The sequence below is a fragment of the Schistocerca americana genome, chromosome 2 (genome assembly GCF_021461395.2).
Source record: "Schistocerca americana isolate TAMUIC-IGC-003095 chromosome 2, iqSchAmer2.1, whole genome shotgun sequence".
Classification (NCBI taxonomy): Eukaryota; Metazoa; Arthropoda; class Insecta; order Orthoptera; family Acrididae; genus Schistocerca; species Schistocerca americana.
The window spans coordinates 144,448,298-144,473,182 of NC_060120.1; positions in this window are offsets into that span (position 1 = coordinate 144,448,298).

Sequence of the window (24,885 nt, forward strand, 5' to 3'; positions counted from 1 at the left end):
ACAAGATTGGCAAGGAGATAAGGTGTTCCATTTCCCCACCAGCGCGGTTGACAACCACGTATAGTCTTTGGTGCTGTGGTATCAACGATGTCACGGCATAGTTTCAAAGGTTGACACTACCACCAGACACTGACGACAGCGCCCTCTAGCTGGTGCTGTGCAGCTCCACGAGCATCGCTACAGATTCAGCACATTTCATCAGGTGCAACCAGTCAGGACACTTCGCCTTCAGCTTCCCACCTTACAAATTATGTAATATGTTTTCCATATGGTTATGCACTAGTAAAGGTACTTTTAATAGTATCGGCAGTACCGAGAGATTAGTACCTTTTCCTGATCCAACCCACGCGCCGCCTTCCAGGCGGGATACAAAAGGTGCAGGTGTATATGCTGCAGTACAGCTTTCCAACGCATCCCATACCTTCTCGATGCGATTTAAGTCGGGATAACGGGCAGGCCCATCCAGTTGCAGAATATCCTATTGTTCCTAGAGTTCCTACAACTTCACTGGTCGATGTGGTCGCGCACTGTTATCTACAAAAATAAAATCAGGCGCAAATCCAGCTTTGAAGAGACGCACAAGAGGAAGCAGTACAGTGTCACAATAACATTGACTGGTCAGTGTGCTGTGTTCAATGGTTTTGGGGTCAGTTCGCCAATGCAAAATTATCATTTTCGACAATGTTCCTTGGTGCATTGCATCTTCCCACCTCTCGACACTTGCGGATACGACCACAATCACTACTCACTCCGAATTTGCTCTCATCCGAGAAGAGCAGGTGACTCTCCAGTTACGTCGAGTCCCTATGTTCCTGGTAGCATCGCAAATGGGGTCGCTGAAGAGGGAGTGTCAATGGAGCTCGGCGAACTGGTCTTCCAGCAAACAGGGCACCACCATGAAGGCACCGTGTCACTGTCGAGCGTGAGATTTCGTACCTTTCAGTCGCGTTAAAGGTCGTTGCTGCTGCCTTCGCTATTTGAGTTGAGTCCCTTCTCGTTTGTAGCATAATGTAGCTCTCTTTTGCTCCTGTAGTTGATCGCAGTCGACCACCCCTTCTCCTTCGGACAGCAGTGCCTGTGGTTCACAATGCTCTCCACGCACGAGAAACAATGCTGTGAGCAATAACGAACTCCAGGGCTACGTTCGTCACACTTGGTCCTGAGCCGTGGCGTTTTGCTGATGCGCCAGTGTATTTACAAGTACCTCGCTTCGCGCTGTTGCGGCCACATGTAGTAAGCGTTGCTTCACGTAGTGGAGATTGGCAAAACACAGGCACGCTGGCGACCGAGGCGTAGTGAAGTAAGCGCGGCACAGATAGCCTTGCTGACAGCAGCATTCTACCAACAAGCTGACGAAAGGACGCACAAAGACCGAACGCCGAGCGAAGCCTGGAGAGTGCTGAGTAAGGGGAAGTGAGGCCAGCACGCTAAGTTACGCTGAAATATACTGCAGGAGTAATAACAAAAAGCTACCACCGAGGGTAAAAAACGTCCTCCTGCCGGATATAATTAGTGGAGCGCAGGCAGCAACAGACAGAAGCCATTAGGAAGCAGTTCGGATCTGAGGACGGACATGGTCCTTGTCCGAATGTTCAATCTTCGTAGGTGGCGATTCCAGAAGTCTGTTCCAGCTCGCAGGAGTCATCCGTTCGCCACCAGATGTCAGCTTCAGCTCTGGGGGTCGGCCCGAGTTCGGTTGGCACCATGGCTGACAAACTATAGCGACTAACTTCCAGTAGGACCGGCCGCAGCGTGGTCTTGGTCACAGGCGTCGCCGGGCACTGACGCCCGGACTTCATGGCAACCCTGCCCCACGGCGCGTGGTCCGTCCATGACAGGACCTCGCGGACATAGCGACTGACGGCTTCCCAGCGTCGGCAGCTGACCTCACGGCGACGAGTTCATGTCAACCACAGGGCATCCTGGCTTCAGCGGAGCACTGGTCGCCTGAGGCTTCCAAGTGCGATCAGCGGCGCGCGTTGCGCTCATTGTCGGAGAATCTACACAGCAGCAGCCAGGCGGAGGGATCCGCAGGGCTGGACAGCCACGACGAGGGAGAAATTGTAAAGAAAGTTCAATAAACAATTTTAAAACTCCACGCCGTCTCAGTCTTTGGCGCAGCCACTGTGTCTGCTGCTAACAAGTACTGCAGAAAGAGTAACAAGTGATGCAGAAGTCGTAACAAATGGAAAACGGCCGTAACAGCACTCTTATCGTTGCGTGTGGCGCGTACTGAGTCTTGGCTGCCTTATCTTTGCCGGAAGTTTAACTGGAGGCTCTCGCCAAGGACGTGACAGTTGGCGTTCTATGTTACCTGAGGCCGTAGTGCGCTCGTAGATGGACGGGAACCAACCACTTGTATGGGCAGCTTGGTGGAGAGCCTTTCCTGTCGCCTGTAAGGAGACTTGTTGCTGCTTTGCGTTGCGTGCTGCTAGTTCCGGACACGGCTGTCTACGGTCGTCCGCTGCCTTATTTCCGCCTGCTGTTGCAAGCCATCTGGGACGTCCAGAGAAAAGTAAAGTGAGATTGTACTAAGGACATGTGTGTAAAGGTGATGAGGGTTGCTAGTTCACTTCTGGTAACTGTAAGCGCATGGGTGTTACCATGTAAGTAAAGGTGTGCCTATGAAGAGTTCATGGTGTTTAAGACAGGTGTTAAATATTAATATAATGCACTATCGTGCCTCTTCCAGTTCATGGGAAATTGTCGTTTGATGTAATACGTAATCAGCTACAAGGCCATAATCTGTTTATCAAATATACTATATTCGAGTGTTTGGTAGCCTTAGCGTAGTGAGCCCCAGTAAAGCTTATAATGAAATTTTCAGAATTGTGCTCGTTGCGGTTTTCACTGAACAGTGTGGCATAAGAGTTCACGTAATTTAATTGTGACTAAGACTGGAGTGCCCGCTGGCCTTGCTAGTATAATTGTAAGTTTTTTTTTAAAAATATGTTAATAGCAGGCAATACTCCTTAAGGTTGCTGGTAAGATTTGCGCTGTTGGTTGTACCTTGCCTTTGTAGTTCATTCGTAGTGGGCCAAAAGCAGTATGCCGTTTTATTATTGAATAATTTAATCTGTTATTTAATATCTTTTGGCGGTTTTTTACATTGTCTCTGCGGACCTGTTCTGTGTGCGTGTTAAATGTTACAGCTGGCTGGCTGGTGGTCTGGAGTAAGCGCTATCTATCCACCTATGGGTACCGAGGCTGTGAAACCCTGGATAGCGGGAGGTGACTCCGGCTCGAAGTTCGAGAAGTGGATCTTGTACGAACTGCCGCCTTCCGCCTTGGCTTCTCCAAGCGAAGTTTTCGTTCTGTCTTCGAGCAACCTGGCGTCACTCCTCGCTAATTAATTCTGGCGCTAACTATGTTTACTTCGATATTTTTTATATTTAGTGTATTTATTAAACTTTGTCTCAAGAGCAACACACAATTGTGAAAGGTTGTTGCGGTGCTACTCTTTCTTAGTAAGACCTTGCGCTGACTAATTGTGTTACTGGGCCTTGGAGACGAAGTCTAAAACCTTAGTAAGCCTTAGTGATATTGACTGACTCTTGAGTGTGAAACAAATACCTTTGTATTAACTTCATCTTACTATTTATTGGGTGCAATCTCTGGCAGGTTGTTATTTAGGTAAATGTTTTTGAGAACATCAGTTCTCAGTGTCCGAAGACTTGTCAGAAATATTGTGTGTCTTAATTTAAGCCGTCAGGCGCATAATTGTCAGTGGTTTTAAAATTTTCTTATATGTGAGATAGACATTGGTAGTAGATTCACTAAATTCTTGTGACTTACTATTCTTATTACCTGAAGTAATCAGGATGTAGATATTGTTGTTTTTAAGGAATTTGTTGACATGATCGTTAAATAAAACGAGTGATAACAAAAAGGGTCCAGTCCTTCCTATTGTTTCCCTGTTCCCATGTAGAAGAATGTCATCTGCTGCTGTAGTTATTCGAGGTCGATAACCCCCTCTCCTCCGGGCAACGGTGCCTGTGGTTCAGAATGCTCTCCTCGCACGAGAAACAATGCTGTGAGCAATACCGTACTCCAGAGTTACGTTCGTCAAACTTAGTCCTTCTTCCAGTTTGCAGATGTTGTCACCGGGAAATGTTGCAATGAAGAACACCACAGTGCACCGTAACTTGAAGCCTTCCTGAGAGACAATCTCCACTCCTACCGAATTAACAATGTAAGCATCAACCAAATGTGGCTTGCATTCAGAGAAAATGAATCGACACCAGTTGAGAGATTTATGCCAAATAAACTAATAAACGACGGAACTCATACCCCGTGATACATAAAACGGGTCAGAACACTGTTGCAGAAACAAAGAAAAAATATGTCAAATTTAAAGGAAAACAAAATCTATATTATTTGTGATTTTTTACAAAAGCACGGAATTTAGAGCGGACCTCAATGCGAGATGCTTATAACAGTTTCCACAACAATACTTTGTTGTCTCGAAACCTGACAGAAAATCCAAAGACATCCTGGTCGTATGTAAAGTATGCTACCGGCAAGACACAATCAAAGCCTTAACCGGCTTGGTATGGAGTGCTAGTTCTGCAAGGTTCGCAGGAGAGCTTCTGTAATGTTTGGAAGGTAGGAGACGAGATACTGGCAGAAGTAAAGCTGTGAGGACCGGGCGTCAGTCGTGCTTCGGTAGCTCAGATGGTAGAGCACTTGCCCCCGAAAGGCAAAGGTCCCGAGTTCGAGTCTCGGTCACTGCACACAGTTTTAATCTGTCAAGAAGTTTCATATCAGCGCACACTCCGTTGCAGAGTGAAGATCTCATTCTAATAACCTATACATTTCATAAGTCACTTACCTCACAAAAATCTTCATTGCACGAACTACAGCAATGCCGCAAGTACCGATACTGCCAGCTAAATAACTGATTCTAACTACTGAAGGCTCCAACTACTAATAGGCAAGTGGTTAGCAAAGGAAAGATTTTGTTTTAGTGCAAACAATGTATTTACCTTAAGAATGTGACAACCAGTTCAAAATTATATAATCATCAGTAATATATCTCAATGACGGATATACATTCAGACCGTCCGCTCGTGCTAGAACTGCAAACCTCCAACACTGCTAATTATTAATCTCTAACCTCCATCACTGCTGACTATTCACTTCGAACTTCCATCATTGCTGGCTGTTCACCTCGAACTTCCATCACCGCTGACTGTTAACTTCAAACTGCTAGTGCGACCAGCCACAGAGTCTCTTACAGAGTGCGCACAGCACTGTCAGAGTTATTAATACAGAGCGCTAAATAGCAGTGCCAACATACAAACACATAAACAGTCTACTTAAATCTGGTCTCTGTACAAGTTGTAGATAACCTTTATCTTGTCCTTTCTACCTTTAGAGTTTCCAAGACTGTTTTAACACTGTGGAGAGCTTTTTATAAATGCTTTTGTATGTTCTTTCTTCAGTGCATCTTTTGACAATACAACGCAACCAACTGGACGATATAATTTCGAGAGAAGAAAGCACATTTGCAAGGTATCAGTCCCAGAAATCGTCTACGCGTGAAGATTTTGCCCATAATTCCAGCAGTAGGCATTTATGACCTTCTGAATGTACAGCTTTTAAACTTTCACGTTCACCGCTTGTCTGTCAGTCGCTGCACCCCACTGCAGCCGTCTAATGTCCGAAACGCGAAGTACTATGTAGCGGAGTGACAACCAAGAGTCCACCTATTTCCGGAATGCTGAAGGCGAGGGAAGAGGAGGGGGAGAGAGGTACACATTTGCCCAACGTGTGTTAAGATCTTTTTCGGGAAACAAGTTATTCTACGTGAGAAACTGGTACTTAATACGTGTTTGACTAAGTAATATGTAAAACCCATGCACCTATACGTTCAATCAAATGGCTCTAAGCCCTATGGGACTTAACATCTGAGGTCATCAGTCCCCTAGACTTAGAACTACCTAAACCTAACTAACCTAAGGACATCACACACATACATGCTCCAGGCAGGATTCGAACCTGCGACCGTAGCAGCAGCGTGGTTCCGGACTGAAGCGCCTAGAACAGCTCGGCCACAGCGGCCGTCCATACGTTCAATATTGTTTTGTCAAAACTCTCTTATTTATATTCTTCAGCTATAAATACACCTCAATATCAAAATGAGGAAAGCTAAGCAAGTGAGGAATTATTATGAAATGATGTTCGGTTTTCGATTTACCATTTAATCGTGCCAGTCACATGGAATAGTAGCACATACCCTGCAAATGTACTTCACTTTAAAATTATCAGCTTTAAAATACAAAGAAAATATTGCATAGCATCGATATTGATAATGAAGTAGCTCTACGCTACTTGATTAGTGACACACTCATTCGTTTTATTCATATACACTGCATTTATGAATCACAACAGGAAAATGTTCAGAGCAAAGAGAGCTCTTTGGCACTCTGACACAACGAACGAAGAACGCCCCAAATGCAAAAAACTAAAAGTAGTATTTCACAAGACTCTTAACTTAGTCCGATGTATAGTGCTCCGCTCGCGGGCGTTATGTGTCCGCAATGAGCCATAGCGAGAGACTGACGACCGTAGCGTGCGCACGATTAAAAGCTGGGCTTTCAGAAGGTCATGATTGCGTGCTATCAGAACTATGGCAGAAATTTTCGTGCGGGAGCAATCGGTAGGGCTCATATCTAGCACCCGTAGTTTTTTTCCTTAAAAGGTGAGGTGAAGTTGGTAATGCTTTCTTGTGATATAAGTCATAGAGTTCGAATTCCCTCCCATGTTCGTACAAGTCTCTGGAAAGCGAACTGATATTTCACCAAATCGGCTTCCACCCGTCGAGCATTTCTTCCATAAATCAGGAACTCTCGTATTCTCATATCATTTTAAGAGAACACGTGAAAATCTTTTGACGATTTTTAGTACGTCTCGATACTGTGTTATGGAAAATAAGCCAGAAAAACTCTGCATCAGTAAATGTGCATACGAGATGTAGCTGTATAATAATGGACATTTACTGTACAACATTGTGTTTAAAAAACATACATATTTAGTTAATGTTCTCCTCAACAGCCGAGCGGTTCTAGGCGCTTCAGTCCGGAACCGCACTGCTGCTACGGTCGCAGGTTCGAATCCTGCCTCGGGCATGGTTGTGTGTAATGTCCTTAGGTTAGTTAGGTTTAAGTACTTCTAAGTCTAGGGGTCTCATGACCTCAGATGTTAAGTCCCATAGTGCTTAGAGCCATTTAAACCATTTCTCCTCAATACACTGCCCCCCCCCCCCCCCTAACCTACAACGCTCAATGCAGATTTTTCATTCATGGAAACGGTGCTGGAACTCTTCCTTTGAGAGCGCCTTGATGACGCACGCCGCCGTTTCTTTCATTGCTTCAGCGGACGTAAATCTCGTTCATTTTAATGCAGATCTGACCTTGGGTAGCAAATAAAAGTCAAAATCGTCAGCGCTTTGAATCTCGATTTGCTCATTCGAGCACTTTGCGCTCTCGGTAAAGCTGAGCGCTTCCAGTGCCTGACTGGAGTTTAGTCTCTGGATCATTAGTGAAAAATCGAAATTCCCGAGATGTTTTCACTCTTTCCAAGAAATTATTATCATTTTCTGCCGTATTCAAAGTGACAGTACAAACATTTTCGCGTGGTTCGTATTCTTCGATCGTGAAAATTTTCGGCACCGGTTCGTACAAACTTTTCTCATTTGTAACTGAGAATGTAAAATTTGCCTTACGCGTTCTTTCTGAAATCCTGCAGTTTCAAATGTCGATCGAATACTCAACCGACAGTCGAATCGAAACAGATTACCTACCATTTCGATTTTTTCATCCGCTTATTATGTTGATGTGCGTCCCAGCCGTGAATCATCTTCATTGTCTTCTCGGCCATCTTGGAAACTGTTGTGTTGTACAATATATTTGATAGTAATCACAGTTTAATTTTTCATCTCCAACATTCACTGTAAAGTTTTCAATATTTCGTCGCGTGTACATTGCATCTTACGGCACACGCCGTCATAGACTGTTTCTGATAAGAAACGAAAAGTTTAGTGGTGAGTAGACTATTTTTCTTTAGCTGCTACATTTGCTAATTTCAATTCGATTTTGAGAACATCAATACCCCAGACACAAAGTAGCATGCGGAGCAAGAGGTTAAGTTACTTTTCTTTCAGGGCAGATCTTACTTTGCATTCTTGTCAGCAAACGGTACACAGTAAGAATTTTCAGGTGTTGTGTTAAGTAAACAGATTAATTTACAGTAAACAGTAAAGGTAATTTTAAAAAGAGTTATTTTCTTCCGAGTTGTAAAGTATTTTGTTTTGTGGATATTTCAAGTAAGATCTTGCCCATCACGTTACGTAACTTTCATGACGGACTTAAAAAAAAAAAAAAGGTTCAAATTGCTCGGTCGTTTCAGGAGCGAGGTCCCTTATCTGAAACTCATACATTTACTCCTCTCCATCATTCGGGATAGTTTGTACCATCACCACAGGCTCACAATGCAGAATGTTGTCGACCTTAATCTACTCACTATTCCCTGGTCTGTGATGAGAATTGTGAAATATGCTGTCGTACCAGCATGTTGGATGCACGTTCCCTCAAGTATGTTCAGTGACTTCCAGAACTTAAGCAGAAAAGGATGGTGTACGTTTTAATCAAACCGCTAATGATGATTTTATCTCATCTACACTTTAAACAGAGGGAATCGTATGGTGTCGGTCTGCCCAGTCAATATGGGTAATCTGATACACAGAAAAACTACAGGAAAACTCAATATTAACGAAAAACTGAAAAACAATAGTTTATTTCCGTTTCCTTGTAACATGAATGGGATATAACGTAATTTCGTACAGCACATTCTGCCTAGTCCCAATTACGATTTCCAGAAAATACTGGCAGAACCAGTACACGGATGTTGGTGAAGGGTACCTGCAATAGCAGACATCGTTTACATCAATATAGCTACGAGTATTGCCATTAAGACGGTCCTAAACCTACCTTTCAATTTGTTGAGCAGATTAAGATAGTTCAAATGGCTCTAAGCACTATGGGACTTAACATGTGAGGTCATCAGTCCCCTAGAACTTAGAACTTCTTAAACCTAACTAATCTAAGGACATCCCACACATCCATGTCAGAGGCAGGATTCGAAACTGCGACTGTAGCGGTCGCGCGGTTCCAGACTGAAGCAGCTAGGACAGCTCGGCCACACTGGCTGGCTGATGTACTTCAGTATTGAGACTGAGTTAAATAGTTTACACTGAGTACACATATAGTTCCTTTTGAAATTTAATTAGATTCGTTTTCATTATTTCAAATTTAGCGATTCACTAAGATTAAAGTGCTCTTCCACGATACTGTTTACAAACGCAATACAGGGCCAGCCAAGAGTCAGCATTGGTCAACGGTTGAGTACGATATCTTAAGGAAACATTACACGGCGACAAAGCTTTTTGAAAAAGAATATTCATTGTTTCGTATGTCGACAAATACCATAGAAATCTTACACATTCTCTCGTGATTAATGATAATTAACCCCTAAGAATTCGACGTGCAAACATTCCATTTTAGATCGGCCTTAATACTGTCGACATATGGCGCTATCACGTATCTGACGCAGACAAACAAGGGGGAGGAGAGAAGAACTGGGCCCGTACGCAATGACCTCCCCCAGGCTGACGTCTCCGCCGCCTGCCCAAGCCCGCGGGACTGGCCAGCGCAGTACAGTAGCAGCTGCCGCTGCGCATCACAGCTGAGCGAGCGCCCTCAAAGCGGCGACTCGGGGCGGCGCGCGCCTGCCTCCTGAAGAAGAGCCCGCACTCAAAAGCCGGAGAACCGCCGACCAGGACCAATCGCCGGGTTGGCAGCACCACCGCCATCGCCGACACCCTTTGTGCGGCCGCGCCACAACAAACCTGCACCCGCAGCTGCGTCTCTCCCTCTCCAGTTGCTAAAGCCCACATTTTCCTCTTGCGTTATCATTTCTTCTATGAGAGGTACTCATAAACTCCTGCAATAACAATATGGAAAGAAGAAAAATCAAGCGGCAAGTATGTAAAGCGGCAAGTATGTAAATTGGTTACAGCTTCAGAGCTTGTCTACATACACTACTGGCCATTAAACTTGCTACACCACGAAGATGACGTGCTACAGATGCGAAATTTAACCGACAGGAAGCATATGCTGTGATATGCAAATGTTTAGCTTCTCAGAGCATTCACACAAGGTTGGCGTCGGTGGTGACACCTACAACGTGCTCACATGAGGAAAGTTTCCAACCGATTTCTCATACACAAACAGCAGTTGACCGGCGTTGCCTGGTGAAACGTTGTTGTCAAGTCTCGTGTTAGGAGGAGAAATGCGTACCATCACGTTTCCGACTTTGATAAAGGTCTGATTGTAGCCTATCGCGATTCCCGTTAATCGTGTCGCGACAATGCTGGTGCACGAATGGCAAAACGCCATTTTTTCGGATGAATCCAGGTTCTGTTTACAGCATCATGATGGTCGCATCCGTGTTTGGCGACATCGCGGCGAACGCACATTGGAAGCGTGTGTTCGTCATCGCCATACTGGCGTATCACGGGCGTCATGGTATGGGATGCCACTGGTTACAAGTATCGGTCACCTCTTGTTCGCATTGACGGCACTTTGAGCATTGGATGTTACATTTCAGATGTGTTACCACCCGTGGCTCTACCCTTCATTCGATTCCTACGAAACCCTACATTTCAGCAGGATAATGCACGACCGCATGTTGCAGGTCCTGTACGGGCCTTTCTGGATAAATAAAATGTTCGACTGCTGCCGTGGCCAGCACATTCTCCAGATCTCTCACCAATTGAAAACGTCTGGTCAATCGTGGCCGAGCAACTGGCTCGTCACAATACGCCACTCACTACTCTTGATGAACTGTGGTATCGTGTTGAAGCTGCATGGACAGCTGTACCTGTAAACGCCATCCAAACTCTGCTTGACTCAATGCCCAGGCGTATCAAGGCCGTTATTACGGCTAGAGGTGGTTGTTCTGGGTACTGATTTCTCAGGATCTATGCACCCAAATTGCGTGAAAATGTGATCAATGTCAGTTCTAGTATAATATATTTCTCCAATGAATACTCGTTTATCGTCTGAATTTCTTCTTGGTGTAGGAATTTTAATGGCCAGCAGCGTATTCATCCTTCAATGCGACACATTTTCCCCCAACGATGGATGACATGGCGGAGGGCTCGGTTTCAGAAGTCAGTATTTTCTCTGTTTAGCGAACGTTCCATATCAAAAATCACCTCGTTGTCATTCTGGAAATGCCTGCAGTGCAATTCTTTCTTCATCCGAGGATGGAGAAATTAATTACAGGGTGGTCTTCCACATAAGTAAGAGGGACACACCATAAGTTTCGCAACACATTTTTTTTCTGGAAGCAGGTCGGCTTTATTCAGGATTACAATACACCTCACTCTGTTGGCTACAAAACCCTATTTTCCAACATAATCACCGTTCAAAGCGACGGCTTTACACCACCTTACAGGGAAGGCCTGTATGCCCGCAGGTACCACACCACTAGTCACATCGGAGCCAACGTCTTGCTGCATCAATAACCTTCGCATCATCCAATTACAGCTTTCCGCGGAGTGCATCCCTTATTGGGCCAAACATATGGGAGTCGGAAGGTGACAGATCCATCGAATCCTTCCAAACTGACGCATTGTACAGGGGACCGAGCGGGGTGGCGCAGTGGTTCGGCACTGGACTTGCATTCGGGAGGACGACGGTTCAATCCCGCGTCCGGCCGTCCTGATTTAGGTTTTCCGTGATTTCCCTAAGTCACTCCAGGCAAATGCCGGGATCGTTCCTCTGAAAGGGCACGGCCGACTTCCTTCCCCATCCTTCCCTAATCCGATGAGACCGATGACCACGCTGTCTGGTCTCCTTACCCAAACCAACCAACCAACCATTGTACTGTATGTGTCAGTTTGTATTGTATGTAATATAGTTATCTCTGCCATGTTCCTTATCTCCTTCCCCTACCCTTCCAATGTTTTACACAAAAAATATTGATTCACTTATGCAGGCTTTGCGCGTGACCTTGAGAGGGACTTAGTCGCCGGCTCTGTACCGGCTGGACTTTATCTCAATAAGATAAAAGATAAAACTTTAAACATACTCACAATACACTCGAAAAACTTTTACATATTCTACTGAAACTTCATATGCTTTCCTTTGCCTGCTTGGAGTATTCATAACGTTTATAAATGCTACCTGCTTCAAACGTGAGGATTCGGTCCCATACGTTTTTCAGACCCTTGCGGGCTTGGGAGGATTCGCGGTTGCGCCCGTAGAATGAGGAAGAACAGCACAGTGAAGTTTCGTGAGCTCTTCTCGTATGCGCAGGCTTCTGTGAGGCCTCCCATTCTAACGGAGAACGAGATATGCCTTTGCATTTTTCTTCAGCTTCCTGAGGGTAGCACAATATATTGCAAAGTTGATGGTTGCATGATGAAGCAGGCGGTCGAGTAGAAAAATACCTTCAGAGTCCCAGAACACAGTCGCCATGACTTTACCGGCTTTTTCGGAGGAGAATTGGTGTGGAGCCACCCAATAGGTAGCCGTTTTGCCGAGCGGAGTGGCCGTGCGGTTTGAGGCGCCGTGTCACGGACTGAGCGGCTCCTCCCGCCGGAGGTTCGAGTCCCCCCTCGGGCATGTGTGTGTGTTGTTCTTAGCATAAGATATGTTAAGTAGTGTTTAAGTGTAGGGTCCGATGACCTCAGCAGTTTGGCCCCATAGGAATTCACACACATTTGAACATTCGAAGTTACGAACCCAAGTTTCATCGCCTGTGGTGATGTGGTGATGTTCGATAAGCAGTTCCCGCAATCAGCGACGTAAGGAGCAATCAATTCCGCACAGATGGTCCTTCATTGCTCTTTATAGTGTTCTGTAAGGCGGCGAGGTATCCAGTGGGCGCACACATTTGAGTAGCCCAACAGAGACGTCCAGTTGTGCGGCGATGTGTTGGGTTGTAATCCGTCGATCACCTCGAATGAGCGTCGGCACGTTCCAACATTGCAGGAGTCGCAGCTGTGTGCGGCCGGCCGGCACGCTGGATGCTGAACAGGTTCCCGCGATTTCGTTGCCACGATGACAGGCGCCTCGTCCAACGACACACCACGCTTTTATTCCTGCCAGATCTCCGTAGACATCCTGCAAGCACCTATGAATATCTTTGATTTTGTATCTCGCCTGGATAGGCAGCGCGTGGGTCTGCTCCCGTGAACTGCTTCTGTAATATAGGCCGAGAGTGAAGGAAGCGAGTAGGAGCAGGAGAGGTGAAGCACTTCGGTACTGCATGTAACTAATACTTTTTTGCTGAAGTCAAAAAACACAAGTAAATAGCAAAGGCTTACATAACTTTGGCTAGTATGAGCACGTAAGTGTGAAGCCGTAGTCCATATCGGATCAAAGTCTCAATAGCAAGCTATTCCACTCGGTAGTCGAAGCGATGTTTCCAGGCCGTCTGCTCTTGATGAAATGGGCAGAAATCAAGACGGCACTCGCTGAGCTCCACAGCGTCGGCGAGAGGGCGCTGTGGTCGACGTAGTCAGTCTCCTCTCGGAGTGCCAACTTACGAGAGCGTGCACCTACGTTGTGGCATCGTAACAATCCACGCCACATTTGATGCTCTGGTTTTGCGGAAAAAGGATCTCAGTGACATTTTTCTGCTTGGAACACGCCTCCGTATAATCCCATCACCTGTCGGAATTTTATAAGACAATGGGAACTGAAGTGGGAATATTCCATTATGTCCCACAACAAATTTTGCATTTTTTCAACAAAAATGTGCTGAGAAAATAGATGTGCAGCATTACCTGTGGAACGCTCCTCGTTGTATGCCTGCTTGTGTCCTGCGGCGTTATCATAGAGCAAAAACATACACTTGGACAGCTTCCGACGATGCTCACCGTTACCATCATACCGTAACTATGGAGATTTCTGTAGTATTCCCCTTTGACGCTCTGCCCCTTGCGAGCATAATGTTAGCACTACATCAAAAAATACTCAGCGTCACCTCCTCTCTGTGATGGTTGGGTCTCTGCCATTTTCGATGGTATTGGTGAATTTCCATGTTTGCCTTGCTCTTTTATCTTTGTCTCACAGCGATACATCTAGCACTCGTCCTTAGCGAGTAGGTGGCCAAAGATGCCATTTGAAACTGACTAAAAAACCTGCAGCATTTGGTTTGGTGGGCTTTTTGAATAGGTATGAGAAATCGCCGGACCCAACGGATGACGACTTTCGTGTACTATGGACTCAATTACGATACGCTACTCTTCGATCACCACGTCCTCAATGTCTCTTACGGCTGAGCATTTTTCGTGAAGAATGATCTGCCATTACATTCTTAGTCATTTCGAGTTGCTTCACCATAATGGGAGCGTCTGTGCAACTTGCTTCTTATTCACGTTCCTAAGAGCAAAGGCGCGGCAACTGTTGAGAGACGCTGTTTCGATAGAAGTCGAACAGCCTTAGTAGATAGCAATAGCTGTTTCAGCGCAGCCAGCGTAGCCAACCACAGCTAGCAGGCGACAGTGTGTTTCTCGCACTTGTAAAGCAGACGTACCACACGGAGGTCGAATTACAGAAATGTTGAATATATTTGAATTTTATAATTTGTTCAGTGAATCTACTCTTTGCTACAAAATGGGCCTACGTAGCAGTTACTTCATAAATTCACCGGGATGAATATACTAAATTTCAGGATCCCCTTTAGGATGGGTACGTTTTTTCCTGCGTAAGCATCAGCTCGCTTTCTAGATTAAGCAAACTGTTGTAGATTTGTTCTGCTGCTTTCCAATGTAACAACATTTTGCGAGCCTGACTCCGAATCACAACTCTCTTTCCACGAACAGAAATGGCAGGAGTTGAAGGTGTCACCCAGGACGAAGAGCCATCAGACACATCACTCATCACTCGTTTTCGGAAATAAGTACAAATCACCTCCCAAGTCACGGCGAAGTCAACACGTTAACACTCTGTCCATGCTAGGGACCAGAAACAAGCGAATGACAATCCGTAATCACATAGAGTCTGCCGACTTTAATCGAAAGACCGGCTCCTATCAGTTACCATGACATAGCTCTTTAGAAAGTGAATAGGTGGCAATCACTGTGCTATATGATGGTCGACCGCTATTGTAAACTTCCTCCAACTCAGCATGGATTGTTGCAGGCTCGTTCCCCTGAGTCACCGCACGTTACCTCACATTACCAATAGGCTGACACATTTTGTTTTGGCGCCTCTATCGGTGTGCTGCGGTACTGTGATGGGTGGGTTTCAGTGTGAACTAGAACTGCAGACGCATATCTGCAAACAAACAAAAAAATTAATTGCGTATTGCCCAGCGGGATTAGGCGAACTGTCTAGGGCGCTGCAGTCATGGACTGTGCGGCTGGTCCCGGCGGAGGTTCGAGTCCTCCCTCGGGCATGGGTGTGTGTGTTTGTCCTTAGGATCATTTAGGTAAAGTAGTGTGTAAGCTTAGGGACTGATGACCTTAACAGTTAAGTCCCATAAGATTTCACACACATTTGAACATAGTTGCGTATTCTTTCGTGTGGAGAAATAAAACTTTAAAGCTACCCCTACAAAGTTTTTTAAAGCTATATGTGTTTCTAAATCATTAATACATATGCAACAAGCATTTAGCCTTCAGCGGTAGCTCTCAAATTGAAAGTTAGACTTTGGATGTACTGCTCTGTGTAACATGATGAATTTAAATAAATAAAAGACCACAAGATTTTTTTAAAAAAAATCACAAGTGTGTTTCTTCTACATAAGTGAATATAGACTCTAAGAAAAAAATTGCAGCACAAAGAAATTATACGAACAGAACGGAAATCGGTAGATGTGATGTGCATGCAGGGACAAGGAAATGATTATACACTCCTGGAAATGGAAAAAAGAACACATTGACACCGGTGTGTCAGACCCACCATACTTGCTCCGGACACTGCGAGAGGGCTGTACAAGCAATGATCACACGCACGGCACAGCGGACACACCAGGAACCGCGGTGTTGGCCGTCGAATGGCGCTAGCTGCGCAGCATTTGTGCACCGCCGCCGTCAGTGTCAGTCAGTTTGCCGTGGCATACGGAGCTCCATCGCAGTCTTTAACACTGGTAGCATGCCGCGACAGCTTGGACGTGAACCGTATGTGCAGTTGACGGACTTTGAGCGAGGGCGTACAGTGGGCATGCGGGAGGCCGGGTGGACGTACCGCCGAATTGCGCAACACGTGGGGCGTGAGGTCTCCACAGTACATCGATGGTGTCACCAGTGGTCGGCGGAAGGTGCACGTGCCCGTCGACCTGGGACCGGACCGCAGCGACGCACGGATGCACGCCAAGACCGTAGGATCCTACGCAGTGCCGTAGGGGACCGCACCGCCACTTCCCAGCAAATTAGGGACACTGTTGCTCCTGGGGTATCGGCGAGGACCATTCGCAACCGTCTCCATGAAGCTGGGCTACGGTCCCGCACACCGTTAGGCCGTCTTCCGCTCACGCCCCAACATCGTGCAGCCCGCCTCCAGTGGTGTCGCGACAGGCGTGAATGGAGGGACGAATGGAGACGTGTCGTCTTCAGCGATGAGAGTCGCTTCTGCCTTGGTGCCAATGATGGTCGTATGCGTGTTTGGCGCCGTGCAGGTGAGCGCCACAATCAGGACTGCATACGACCGAGGCACACGGGGCCAACACCCGGCATCATGGTGTGGGGAGCGATCTCCTACACTGGCCGTACACCACTGGTGATCGTCGAGGGGACACTGAATAGTGCACGGTACATCCAAACCGTCATCAAACCCATCGTTCTACCATTCCTAGACCGGCAAGGGAACTTGCTGTTCCAACAGGTCAATGCACGTCCGCATGTATCCCGTGCCACCCAACGTGCTCTAGAAGGTGTAAGTCAACTACCCTGGCCAGCAAGATCTCCGGATCTGTCCCCCATTGAGCATGTTTGGGACTGGATGAAGCGTCGTCTCACGCGGTCTGCACGTCCAGCACGAACGCTGGTCCAACTGAGGCGCCAGATGGAAATGGCATGGCAAGCCGTTCCACAGGACTACATCCAGCATCTCTACGATCGTCTCCATGGGAGAATAGCAGCCTGCATTGCTGCGAAAGGTGGATATACACTGTACTAGTGCCGACATTGTGCATGCTCTGTTGCCTGTGTCTATGTGCCTGTGGTTCTGTCAGTGTGAACATGTGATGTATATGACCCCAGGAATGTGTCAATAAAGTTTCCCCTTCCTGGGACAATGAATTCACGGTGTTCTTATTTCAATTTCCAGGTGTGTAATTTCATAAAAACTGGCAGATTCACTAAGGAGAAAGAGATTCACAAACTGAGCAAGTTAATAACGCGTTGGTTCAGCTCTGGTGCTTATACAAGCAGTTATTCGGTGTGGAGTTGATTGACAGAGTTTTTCGTGCCAAATTCTGTCCAATTGGCGCGTCAACTGGTTAGAGGGCCTTTCCATAACACTCCAAACGGTCTCAGCTGGGGAGAGATCCGGTGACCTTTCTGGGCAAGGTAGGGTTTGGCAAGCACGAAGACAAACACCAGAAATTTTCGTCATTTGCGGACGGGCAGTATCTTCCTAGAATGTAGGCCGAGGATAGCTTACCATGAAGGACAATAAAATGGGGCGTGAAGTATCATCGACATACCGATGTTCCGTATGGGTACGTCGAATGACAACCAAAGGGGTCCTTCTTGAAAAGAAATGGCATCATCGAACATCACTCCTGGTTCTCAGGCCGTATGGTGGACGGCATTCGGGTTGGTATCCCACCGCTGTCTGGGGTATCTCCAGACCCGTCTTCGCTGCTCATCGGGGCTCAGTTCGAAATGGGACTCACCACTGAATAAATTCTACTGCAGTCAATGGGATTCCAGGCCAAAAAAGAGTGTGGAGACGTCCAGGGCAATAGTGGGATAATCACCAGATTGTCGCCCGCCACACCGCCGGGCGACCACTACTGACGGTCTGGGCAGCCATTTTATTTCGTACCAAGACTCCTTTATAGCCATCCGTGACACCCTTACAGCATAGTGGTACATCGATGATATTCTACGCTTCGTTTTGTAGCCCTTCATGGCAAGCCATCCTGGTCTAACATTTCAACATAATAAGGCCCGCCCGCACAATTCTACTGCTTGTCTTCGTGCTTGCCAGACCCTACCTTGGTCAGAAAGGTCACCGGATCTCTCCCTAATTGAGAAAGCCACCACTTTCCCCAGTCGCTGTAGTTGGTGGAGGGCATCGTGGGTGGTCTGAACTATTTTATCTGCTGGATACAAACGTTGCAATGAGTGAAGGGCACTTAGTGAATCGGAACAGACAAGAAATTTAGGACAGGAAGAATGTCTCATCTGCTCCAGTGCCCGCAAGATCGCAGACAATTCTGCATCAAATACAGTAAAAGTCTGAGGTAGTCGAATCTTGAGGACACGATCCGGAAAAACAGCAGAGCAACCAACGGAATCCCCTTCTTTCGACCCATCCGTAAAAACAGCTACATAGTCGTGGTGCTCTTCTGGTTTCCAGGGCAAGCCGGCATTGCTGGAAATGAAAGGGTGGATCTCGCAGCCAAGGAGGCGAGTCTCGATCAACAAGTATTTCAGTGTGCTATCCCCCAGCAAGCACTCACCTCGCTGTTGAGCTCACGAGCCATGCGTCGGTGGGAGGATGAGTGGCTGGAAGTGACTGACAATAAGCTCCGTATAGTGAAGCCCACAACGCGGGTGTGGTGTACTTCCTTTCAGCCCCGTCGACGGGACGAGGTTCTCCTCACTCGGCTCCGGATAGGCCACAGCCCTATGATGCATGGCTTCCAGCTCCGGCGAGAGGACCCTCCAATGTGTGGTGCTTGTGGCGCCCAGGTCACTGTGCGCCACGTTTTATTGGATTGCGTTTTATTTTCTGACCAGAGGGCCGCAGCTGACTTGCCAGCGGACCTGCCGTCTCTTTTAGGCAATACTCGGATGAATGTGGTTGAAGTTTTAAAGTTCTGTGCCATATCAAATGTTTTTACAAAGATGTTAGGGAGAGGATCTTAATTTGCCCACTGTCTGACAAGCTCACCCATATTTTATGTAAGTGGCCAGCCAATGACAATTTCCGGTGGCATTCTTGCTGCTATGTTTTCCCTTTCCTTATGTTTTACTTCTTTCTGTAGCATTTTCCTTCTTTTCCTGCTTTCTTTGCCTGTGCGCTTCGGTTTTATTAGGTCTGTCCACATTCTTTCCTTTTAATGTGTGCCAGGTCGCTGATGACCTCGACGTTGAGTGCCCATAAGCCCCAACACACACACACGCACCCTAATGGAGAAATTTAGGAGCAGTATGGGCAGGGACCCCCAACCAGCTGGGGATTTTGACAATCTGACGTGTCAACTGGATAGAATTTGGCACTGTATTCCTCTGGAGGACATATCCAACAACTCTATCAATCAACGCTAAGCCGAATAACTGCTTGCATAAGGTCCAGAGGTGCGCCAATGCATTTTCGACTTGCTCAATTTGAGAAGCTCTTACTCTTGAATAAATATCCAATTTTTTCTCAAATTGTTAACGTTTGCTTGTCTGTTCATGTACATCACATGTACCTATTTCCATTCCAATTTTACAAGGGTAGCTCATTTTCATCCATGTACATTTAATTTAGAATGATTATAAAGAATCCACCTTGATTGCAAATAGAAACCGGATGTTGACCTAGGTTTCGGCGCGGATAAACACGCCTTCTTCGGAACACAGTAAAACTACAAACTGCCTAAAGAGGCATGGCCCAACAGTAATAAAGAACGCCCAAAGGTGCAAAAGACTCGCATAAACTGTAAAATAAACGGTACGTGTGTACCACGTCAATAGCTCTACTTATAACGTCAGAAGCACGTTCGGTGGGCCGCGGGCTCTCAGGTAGAGGTATGTCAGTAATTAAGTTTATGTTCGAAATTTTCCTTGACTCTTCACCCAATGTACTCTCCATCACACGCACGGCAAACATCCAAACGATAGTCAAACAGGTCACACACTTCTTGGAGGATGTCTGGAGCATGCCTGCAGTTACGTAATGCACTGCTGGCGCCACAGTTAAGCTAAAGTTGTTAAAAAGGGGATGTGCGTACAAGGTGTCTCACAAAATCCTATCAGAAAGTAATCACATACTGGGAGATCTGGCGACACTGGATTCCAATGGTGCCAAGCGGTATCTTTACGGCCTCTACGATCGATTTGTCGTCGGGGTTGCTATTACATGCAGTTGCCTGTGTGATGGTCCTCCAACGTACTGAAATTCTCTGTATGTTCTACCAATAACAGAAAAGCCAGATCTCCATCGCATTCAGATTCGTGATATCTTTAACCATCTTTTCCTTGAATAAGCAAGGGTGGCAGATCTTTTCTCTCAGGGAACGGCGGCGAATGTTTCTCGTACTTGATTGTGATATTATTACATTGAGGCGGTTCACTTTTCTACTTAAACGGTACGCAGCCCAATTACTGGACACTAACCATGAAAGGAAACTTATCTTTGAATGAACTCTATACATTGTTATTTATCACCATCAAGAAGTGCAGGGTGTCACACGAAAAATCGGCCACGAGTACAGACTGCTCGTCAATTACGCAAGAATTGTTGCCCGCCACAAGCAGATACAACGACAAAAAGTTAAAAATATAATAATTAAATAATAATGAAATAACAAATAGGCTAATGAAAAGGTCTATATGTACTGAACTGGTTTGGTCCTGTACATTACATTACATTAGATGCCGAAAGTAGCCTCGTTATGCTTCAATGCACTTTTACACGTATCTTGACATGTTAATATACGCGTTGTGCAACTCTGCCGCATCATTCTCAAAATTCCATTACGAATATTGTTCTTCATGTTTTCTAACGTTTATTGGGTTCTTTGCGTACACTTTTCCCTTCAGACTGTTCCACAGGTAAAAGTCACAAGTGGTTAGGTCCACGAACTCAGGGGCCACAATACTTTGCTGGCAGTCCTTTCTTCTGTGAATCTGTTATTAATAATTAAGACTGACTCGGGTGAAGTGTAACATATTGGCCCAGCCTGTTGAAAGACAGCATATGTACGTTCATGCGGTTCAACTGTGCGTAAAATTCGTGAAAGATTCGCACATATGCAGCAGTGTTTACTGTTGTTTCAAAAAATATGGGTCCCATAATCCGACTTGCTGACACGGCAGACCACACTCCAGTTTTTTGATGGCGAAGAGGTTCATCATTAATCGTATAGGGATAGTTTGTTGGCCAGTATCTGGTGTTCCGGAAATTCGCACGACATGTCAGATGAACCAGGCTTCTTCATCACTCATGAGATACAGCAGCGGATCTCACATTTCAATCTGAATTATTGTTTGACATAGCCACGTACAGTAATTTACACATTCTGACGTACCTTCCTCCTTCAGTTCTTGGACACATTTCATTTTGTAGAACTTCATGCTTACATGATGTAAAACATGTTGACCAGACCAACGCGAAACGTTCACTTGTTGCGACAAGTTACGTGTCGACTTCTTTGAACTCTGGATCATTCGTGCTCGAATATTCGCGATCACACCACGTGTATGAACGGACGGGGCTTGTGCTTGCAACTGACCCTGTAGTACGCCACTCCGTCACCAAATCATGTACACTGCGCTTTGCTAGTATAGAAATACCAGGAAACGTTTTAGCACAAAAGTGCTGCGATTCCTTAAACGAACCTGTAGACATTTACGCCTCCGCTATTGCGATTCTTTCTTGAAGGGGATACATTTCGCTCAGGTATTTACTTTACGCGTCTTAATCAAGTCCGACGGCTTTCGTACTGACAATACAACTCTAGTCGCAACAGCTTCTAAACAATAAAGGATGCAGAAAATGAGTACTCTACTATCCTGTTGAACTTGCTCTACGTCTTGGACGAGCACATACGGGTGACCTGTGAATGCCCTATTACGTAAACAACCAGTGACTTGAAACTGCACGTGCAATCGTCGATTTCTTCCAGTTGCAGGAGCTGCAGTGCCATACTCTCGACGCAAAACTCACTTACAGTTATTACTGAATTTCACCTGTTGAAACGAGGAATTTAAAACCTCTTTCGCAGTTTTCATACCCCCATCTCGACACGATGCACTTTGGGTAATGAAAGAGCAACCGAAATGCATCGTGGAGTCTGTGGTGTAACCGCCAGACACCACACTTTCTAGGTGGTAGCCTTTAAATCGGCCGCGGTCCGTTAGTATGCGTCGGACCCGCGTGTCGCCACTGTCAGTGATTGCAGACCGAGCGCCGCCACACGGCAGGTCTAGAGAGACGTCCTAGCACTCGTCCCAGTTGTACAGACGACTTTGCTAGCGTTGCTACACTGACAAATACGCTCTCATTTGCCGAGACGATAGTTAGCATAGCCTTCAGCTACGTCATTTGCTACGACCTAGCAAGGCGCCATTACCAGTTTATATTGAGATTGTAATTATGTATCAAGAGCGATGTTCTCCAATTATGGATTAAAGTTAAGTATTACACCAAAATGCATCCGTTTTTCTAAGTTCTCAAATACTTGTCCTGTTCCAGACCTCACGCCAGTCTGCGTGAGCTTAAACGCGTGCATTTCGGCATCCTCGCATAGTGACTTGGCTGTCTTGCCAAGTCACAACAGAGTCCCCTAGCAATACTCACATGAATCGACAACTCCCAATTGGCACCAAGGTATACTTTTACTTTCTAAAGTTATATTCCACATCTTCAATGTGTTTTGAGAATGAAAACGTGGTTGAAGTAGGCTGTATTCTTTTTATTACTCGTGCAGCTGGCCACTTTCAACGTCGAGTCATTTTCAAACGTCTGTAGATCATATTTCTGTGCGTATGTGGCACATAAACAATAGTGTACACGAATACGTCCATTAGATTTCACAAACAATAAGCTGACATATCACTGTATAGACACAGGTAATGTGGTATCACCAAATACGTTTAGAACCCTATCTGTGGATGGTGGACAACACTAAGTAAGCTACTGGCGCAATACTCACAAGCATGTTATAATCGTTACTCTTACATGTGCTGTCTTATTAAAAGTAGAGGATCTAAACTCATACATCATATGTCACGTCCCAGTTAATATTAGAAATTGTAGTACAACGTCCGTTATTCTCACGTATACTATCTTATTAAGAGTACAGGATCAAAACTCATAGATCATAGGTCAAACCACATGTAGTACTACAAATAGATGTACAAATTTCAAGTACAAAAGATTATGTCGGGCCTTTTAATGACGTGTGCCAATCGCTAAAATAGAATAATACAAATGTAGTAACAGATATATCATGTGGTACATTAGAACGAATAACATACGGTACACACTAGACTCATTATTTTCCTACGGTGTTATAATAAAACTGGAGAACCATAGTTAGATTACAGCGTGTCAGTACAGTTATTTCAACAAGACATTACAGCACAGATACTGGAAACCATAGCTATTAGCGAAGGATAAACGAACCTACTTTGGATTGCCAGTACGGGCCATTTAAATTACTGTACAACTTAATGCGAAATGAAAGTATTATCTACATTTTTGGGGAGAATAGCCTCATTTAGAGCTCATACTTGCGTGACTTATAGTACAGGCTGATTAATGTCTCATACATTCTACATCTACATCTACGTGATTACTCTGCTATTGACAATAAAGTGCCTGGCAGAGGGTTCAATGAACCACCTTCAAGCTCTCTCTCTCTACCGTTCCACTCTCAAACGGCGCGGAGCAGATACTAGCACTTAAATTTTTCTGTGCGAACCCTAATTTCTCTTATTTTATCGTGAAGATCATTTCTTCCCATATAGGTGGGTGCCAACAGAATGTTTTCGGAACCGGAGGAGAAAACTGGTGACTGAAATTTCATGAGAAGATCCGGTCGCAAAAGTCTTTGTTTTCATGATTGCCAGTACAATTCACGTATCATGTCTGTGGCACTATCTCCCCTACTTCGCGATAATACAAAACAATCTGCCCTTCTTTGTACTTTTTAGATGTCATCCGTCAGTCACATCTGATGCGGATCCCACACCGCACAGCAATATTCCAGAATATGGCCGACAAGAATGGTGTAATCAGTCTTTAGTGGACCTGTTGCACATTCTACGTGTTCTGCCAATGAATCGCAGTCTTTGGTTTTCTCTACCCACAACATTATCTTTGTGATCGTTCCAATTTAGGTTATTTGCCGTTGTAATCCCTAAGTATTTAGTTGAGTTTACAGCCTTCAGATTTGTGTGACTTATCGCGTAATCGAAATTTAGCGGATTTCTTTTAGTTTTCAAATGAATAACTTTACACTTTCCTTTATTAAGGGTCAATTGCCACTTTTCGCACTATACAGATACCTTATCTAAATCATTTTGCAATTCGTTTGGATCATGTATTGAGTTTACAAGAAGATAAAAGAGAACATCATCTGCAAAAAATTTAAGACGGCTACTGAGATTGTCTCCTATGTCGTTAATATAGATCAGGAACACTAGAGGGCCTACAACACTTCCTTGGAGAACGCCGGATATTACTTCTGTTTTACTCGATGACTTTCCGTCTATTACTACGAACTGTGACCTTTCTGACAGGAAATCACGAATCCAGTCGCACAACTGAGGCGACATTCCATAGGCACGCAGTTTGGTTAGAAGACGCTTGTGAGGAACGGTGTCGAAAGCCTTCTGGAAATCTAAAAATATGGAATCAATTTGACATCCCCTGTCGATAGCACTCATTACCTCATGAGTATAAAGAGCTAGTTGTGTTTCGC